We start from the raw sequence: 6,000 nt of genomic DNA, 5'->3' as shown, positions 1-6,000 counted from the left end.
CTCTGGTTCTGCGGGTGGGAGTTCATCTTCATTGTGTGAGACATTGGGCACGTTCTGGGGACCCTCAGTCCTGCTGGAGACGGTTCCTCATCTCTGTGAGCCAGCTCTTCTGTAGACTTTGGTCCCCACTGTGCTGAGAGTTCCCCCAGTGCATGGTGGAAGAAATCCAGGCTCCTCCTCAGGACAAAGTGCCCTACTGACCCCGAGGGGATGCACAGGCCCTCTTCTCCTCCTCTGTCAGTTCTGGATCTTCTGCAGGTGTCAAGCTCCATCATGTTCCAGGATATTCGGAAGCACATCCTGGGAATGGGATGCCTTATGGAGTAGGTGGAGTCCAGCCTCCTTTGTTAATGTCTCCTAAGACAGTACTTTTCATCAGAGGGTCAATGTATGACTCCCTTCTCTGCAGAGCAGGATAAGAATTCTATGGAGGAGGCTGATAAGCTCCTTGTTCCTGTGTCTCTATCTGCTGACAGTCTGTGGTTCTCCTGGAGAAGAATCTGGGCCATCATTTTCCTGCCACTTACCTCATCAGGACTTGCTGCCCACCTGAAACTGAGAGGGGATCTTCTGTCCCAAACAACACCGTCATCTCATGTCAGGTTTGCATGAGGAGGGTGGCGAGAGGCAGTATGCTGTCTCTTCCTGGAGAAAATGATGTGCACAGGCAGTGCAAATTGTGCCCTGTTCAGCAGAACCGCATTTCCCTGGGGGTCAGTAGTCTCCGCTCTTTCCCATTCTCAGTCCCTTTCTGATCTCTCCCTTAATCCCCTCTGCAGATATAACTGGCCTCATTTGACCCCCGTGGACCTGAAGAACCTATCTGTGGGCCTTGGCACTGAAATCCCAGGAACAGGTCACGCACACTTCACCCTGAACGGTCACAAGTTCCATATCTTTGGTGGCTCCATCCACTACTTCCGGGTTCCCAGAGTACTGGAGGGATCGCTTGCTGAAGCTGAAGGCCTGTGGCTTCAACACTGTCACCACGTGAGTACAGCCCCAACCCCCTTACCTCGGGACCCTTGGGGAGCTAGCACCTGGAGCTGCAGACTGACTCTGAGCCTTGACTCTGCTTGGGACCCAGCGTGAGGACCTTCCTTCTGCCTAGGCTTCCTGCCTGTGTCTGGCATGCTCAGGCACTCAATGGTCACCTATGTTTCCTCTATGATTAAAGACTTTGGGGAGAGAGAATAGGAGAAAAATAGGGGTAATACAATAGGATTGTGTAAAACTGAAAAAAGATCTATAGTTTTGATGCAAAAAAGATTGGAGTCCATGCACAGTTTTCTTCCATTGTGTGCACTGTCTGATCTTTTGCAGAGTGTAAGTGATTTCCTTAGGAATGTTTCCCTGTAAAATGAGTTCTCAGTTCTCTTAGGTGCATTTAGTTGAATGACATCAGGTGTGTGGAAAATAAAAATCTATTTTGAAAGCAGGATTTACTTTTTTTGTTGGAAAGTCAAGATTTACAGAGAGAAGGAGAGACAGAAAGAAAGATCTTCCTTCCACTAGTTCACTCTCTAGAGCTGAAGTAATCCAAAGCCTAAAGGCAGGAGCTTCTTCCTGGTCTCCCATGAGGGTACAGTGTCCCAAGGCTTTGGGCCATCCTCCACTGCTTTTCCAGGCCTTGAGTAGGGAGCTGGATGGAAAGTGGAGCAGCCAGGACACAACCAGCACCCATATGAGATCCCGGGTTGTTCAAGGTGAGGATTTACCCACTGAGTCATTAAGCTGGGCCCCAAAGTTAACTTTACATTGAAAGAAAAACTTCAAGAAAGCCCTGAATAGGTTTTCAGAATAGCTGTCTTCCATGAACTTTTTGAGTCCCTCTCCCATGTGCATGGGTTTCAACATTCTTTGCACTAAAACAAACTCCTACTTTAACTTTGCTTTCCTCAAGCTTTGTGAAATCGCCTTGTCTTCTCAAGGTTTACCTACAGATGAACACACTGTTACAGATGAGTAAGTTTTGCTGAAACAGTTCTTATTTGTTCAAAGGGCCATATAAGCTATTGACAGCAGTATCAGAAAGAGAACTTTAGAAAGCAGAGGGCAGTGTAGCTTCAGTGGAGCAGCAGGGCCTATAGGGAGTGAGCAGTATGGTAACTGAATGCATGAAGGGTTTGGCAGGCCTGGCCATCTGCCCAGCCTCTGCCTTTCTTACCATCACATCATGTCCCCAGTGTCCCTGACTGTAACAGTTGCTTCATAAGGATTGTCATGGTGGCTAGAGGGGAGTGAAACTTTCTATGATCTCTGTAAAGTTTCTGTCACCACGCCAGGCATTTAAACTAGTATGTCCCTGGCACGCACATGAATGTGTGGCCAAAACAAGGGGGAACCAGAGCCTGTCACCAGGATGGATGTGTTAGTTGACATGGTTTGTGAGACAGAGCTGATGTGCTTTGAAGGAGGGGAAGGCTGGTTTTCAGGCATGTTATAAGCTTATTCACACATCACATTGCTTGCCTAACTGTTCTGTGATATGAGTAGTGCAATTCCCACTTGCAGAAGAAACGGAGTACTTGGGGGTTCATGAGCTCACCTAAGAGAGTGCCAGATATCTGCTTCACAGTGCAGCACAGCTGTGTGGAGTTAGAAACAAAAACCCACATCTGTACAGTGTGGCCCAACTGTGTGAGACTGAAATTAGGAGGGACATGGGTTGCTGCTTGTGCATGGATGAGGAAGCAGATACACACCAGACACAACATAAAAATGTTATGAGCAGTGAAGCTCTGTTACTAACATACTAGCCACCAGAAAAAGTCTTTTTTAAAAAGATTTATTTACTTTTATTAGAAAGGCAGATATACAGAGAGAAAGAAAGAGAAGATCTTCTGTCCGATGGTTCACTCCCCAAGTGACCACAATGACTGAGCTGAACCAATCTGGAGCCAGGAGCCAGGAGCCAGGAGCCTCTTCCAGGTCTTCCATGCAGGTGCAGGGTGCCAAGGCTTTTGGAGTGTCCTTGACTGCTTTCCCAGGCCACAAGCAGGGAGCTGATGGGAATTGGGATGCTGGGATTAGAACTGGCACCCATGTGGGATCCTGGGGCTTTCAAGGCCAAGACTTAAGCCATTAGGCTATTGTGCTGAGCCAGGGGGAAAAAAACATCTCAAGACTAGAATTATTAAACATGGGTTGAAGGCTGAAGCTGCTAAGTCTTGGGAAAGACACCTGTACCATGATGTGTGATTTCCTTCATGGCAATAGTTGTCCGTAAGGGCACAAGATGGCAGGGAAGTCCCCTTCAGTAGATGGGTCCTGCCATTGCCAGAACTCAGATGCTCTTTCCGATGTATTCACCACTGCAAAGTAATAGAAACAATTTTAGTTGTTCAGTGATCACTTACCTACTACTTACACAGAGCCAGGCATGCTCTAGAACTTGGAAAATATTAATTCATGGTCTCCTTTTTGCAAACCCTTGTTGAGGAAGAAACAGTATTTTTCTTTTTTTTTTTTTTTCACAATGAGAAAACTCTGGCCCAGAGAGGACAAGGTGCTCTTCTCAGGTCACAGTGACAAATGCCCAGAGTTAGCAAGAGCGGAAAATTTGCTGTCAGCCAGGGGGGCTCTGGAACAGCTTCCTCATGGCACCACAGCCTCTTTAGGTGGAGACTGAAGATTACTCTCAACACCATGAGACATTTACTTGGGGACATGATCGTTTAGCCCTCATTTTCACTACTGTGGAACTGGAGTCTTTGTACTTGTTCAAAATTAATATTTGTGGCAAATTAAGCCTGTAAATATAGAATGGATTAGAATTGCATTTTAGCAAAACTGGGGAAAGGGTGGGGGGAGGGGAATTGGGCGAGGCCAGGAGAGTAAGGGAAGTGATGTTGTCTTCTTGGGACTATACCTATGGAATACCTAAAATCATTTTTTTTTAATATTATAAACATTTTCTTGAAGCCTTGCTGGCAAGGTTAAGCTTCCATTTTATAATGCAGGATATATGTTTCTGAAGATTTTTGCCACCTACAATTAGAAAAAGCTTCATGTTCAAACCATGGGATTTATTAACAGCAGAAACTCTCAAACTTGTCCCTGGTCCCTATTCAATTTTAAATTGGATTATTTATTCCTTTACTACTTTACTGATATCCTTAGATAGTTTGGATATTAACTCCTTGTTAGATATATAGTTCTTTTTTTTTAAATCTATTTTATTGTATTGTTGTTGACAATCTTTACATAGTTAATTACAGTTAAAGAAAGAAAAAGAAAAAAAAAGGTTCAGGGGGATAGGGACGTGGGTAAAACTATTATGTCCATATTGTTTCCATCATGTATCTGAGGTAAAGGGGGATATTGAGGGAGAAGCCCCACCCGGTCTCCCGCCCACTCCGAGTCCCGGATGTGGGGCATGCTCTGAGATATGTGCTCAAGTGGTGTTAATAGTTCTCCGGTTATGAATCACTGCCAGTTTCGCTCGATGAGGTCGTCCACTGATTGATATTGTCCATCATAAAGTCTCTGTTTGCCCCATATTTCGCTGCCAACATATAGCTGAGATGAATGATTAATCTGCTCTGTCTTCTGTCTTTTCTTGATTAGAGTTCTGAGTCCAGCAGTTCGATTGGGGAGATCTCCAAAGAAACTTTGAGGTATTCCCAGACTAGTTTCTTGTATGTTCTAGCAAGCACAGGGCCCGGCACAGTCCATCACCCCGATCAGCTGGTGGTTTCAATTGCTGTGTTGGTTCTGTTTTCGGTCCCGAGTTGCACTGGAACCAATGGGTGTTGCAATCCAGTCTGGTTCGGCCCTTACATCAACCAGTGGGAGCTGCAGCCTAGTTGGGGTGACCCACAATAACCCCCACCAGGCCCGCCCCCTACCCTGGTTTGCCAGTATGTGTAGCAGAAGACCAGTCTGTCCCCCATCCCACTTGGCTCTTGTACTTGTCAATGGGTACTAAAGCTTAGTTCTAGCTAACCAACTCAACCATCCAGCCATCACGGGTGTTGTTGAGTGCCTCTCTATCTAGCCATCCCAGCTCCCGTCCTAGTTTTCATGCCCTCCCATGGGAATAGTGACCCAGGAAGGGGGAACCCACTTTTTCCCTCTCAGGTCTCTCAGTCCCGGTTTATGCACTCTTCATGTGGTTCTGTGATTTGACTTGACAGAATTAGTCCCCAGTGCCAGCTTCTGCTGCTATGCCCATACATCCCTCACCCACTCTAATTTATGCTTGCACCAGCAGGAATAATCAGCCCAGCCTGGCTTTTCCCTGGTCTAATCCACATGCAGCGCACAGGTGATGTAGCCTTGCTTAGTCTGGTCTGTCTCTATCCCAGCCCATGCTCTCCAGTGGGAGTAGCTGTCCAGCGAGGGGACCAGCCCCTTAATCCCCCTGCCGGTTCTGCCCCTCCCTTCCTGGATCTCACGTGTGCTGGTTGGATGCTGCACTCATATCCAGTACAGGCAACCACGTCCTGGAATTCCATAATGTGTACTTGTTTTGTCGCTACCAAACCCGCCTCATCCCACACTCTGTTCTGGTAATCGGATTTGCCAATGGGTGAAATGAACAGATTCAGCCTGGTCTGCTCCTGACCCATGCTGAATGTGTGCCAATGGGAAACTTTCCATGGCCTATTCTGGGCTGTTTCCTATCATGCTTCTTGCGCTAACCTGCAGGGACTGTGTCCTGCCAGAGGAGTTGCCCAGGCTCCTCCATCAGAACCCCTCCCAATGGCAGGTTTTGCGCATGCCAAGGGGTCCTTGAGCCAACCCTACCCAGTTCACCTCCTGTCCTAGCAGGAACAGTGGCTTTTCCTGGCTGGCTTTCACCCCATTCTGGTTCTTGTTGTTGAATGTTTCAGCCCGGCCATGGCTCAACCATACCCACATACAGCTCACGCATGGCTCAAGAGGGGATTGAGACCCACCTAATCAGTCCCACGCCTACCCTCTGGTTCTGCATGACACCAGATGGTGTTAGGATCTGAACTGGCCTGGTGCATCCAATCCCAGCCCACGCTAGTG

At 47.3% G+C, this 6,000-nt stretch overlaps 1 pseudogene; it reads left to right on the top strand.

Annotated features, from left to right (window-relative positions):
* Nucleotides 1–210: 210 nt before the first annotated feature.
* LOC131483071 (beta-galactosidase-1-like protein 3) overlaps nt 211–6,000 on the top strand; it is a 92,375-nt pseudogene continuing 86,585 nt past the window's right edge.

The sequence above is a fragment of the Ochotona princeps genome, chromosome 23 (genome assembly GCF_030435755.1).
Source record: "Ochotona princeps isolate mOchPri1 chromosome 23, mOchPri1.hap1, whole genome shotgun sequence".
Taxonomy (NCBI): domain Eukaryota; kingdom Metazoa; phylum Chordata; class Mammalia; order Lagomorpha; family Ochotonidae; genus Ochotona; species Ochotona princeps.
The sequence above is the reverse complement of the archived record's forward strand: the minus strand, read 5'-3'. Positions and strand labels throughout refer to the sequence as shown.